Genomic DNA, 789 nt, shown 5'->3' on the forward strand with positions numbered 1-789 from the left:
ACCCCGGAACGGACCCCCACACCTGAGAACCAACGATCGTGCTCAAAATCCAGGCTTTTTTTTTTTTTTTAAGACGAGGGCATGGGGATGGAGGAGCAGAAGTTTAGACAGGACAGGACAGCCCTCCCTCTGTAGGCTCCGGCCCTCCCTGTCCCTAGGCCCGAGCCCCCAAAGGGTGGGGTCGCCTGAGGCTGTCAGCGGCTCCTTTCGCAGAGTCTATCAGAGGTGGCACCGGCTGTCCCCAGTTCCAGACCTCAGAGCCATCTGTGTGTGACTCCTCCCGCCTCACCCTCCCCAGCCAATCAGTCACCAGGTCCTCCGGCTTCGGCCTCCCAGGCTGTGTCAGCTTCCAAACTTCACTTCTACCTGACGAGGCGGCCAGTCCCTGGATCCTTTCGCAGGCTCATACTTCTGTGACACACACTGCCACCCAGCCTCTGGGCCACGGTGAATCAAGGCTGGTCCTGCACCCAGTCCCCGGAGACAGACACATGCATTAACCATCACCTGCCAATTTGTAAATAGTGATTGAAGACCTGCTATCAGACGTTTTGCAGATTGGCTGGAAACACACTTATGAACAAGTTGGACAAAGTGCCTGCCCTCATGGTGCTTCTAGTCTAGCACAGATGTCAAAACTGTGAGCAACTGGAGGACAGGTCCCACGCAGGCCATTTGTTTTCAAGCCCCAAGTCCCAAGCACAGTGCCTGGCACAGACCAGAGCACAATGCATAAACGTGACATGAATTAGCTGGAATTATAAAGCATGGGGAGGAGAACACAAATGA

This window comes from Pteropus alecto, unplaced genomic scaffold (genome assembly GCF_000325575.1).
Source record: "Pteropus alecto unplaced genomic scaffold, ASM32557v1 scaffold39, whole genome shotgun sequence".
Taxonomy (NCBI): domain Eukaryota; kingdom Metazoa; phylum Chordata; class Mammalia; order Chiroptera; family Pteropodidae; genus Pteropus; species Pteropus alecto.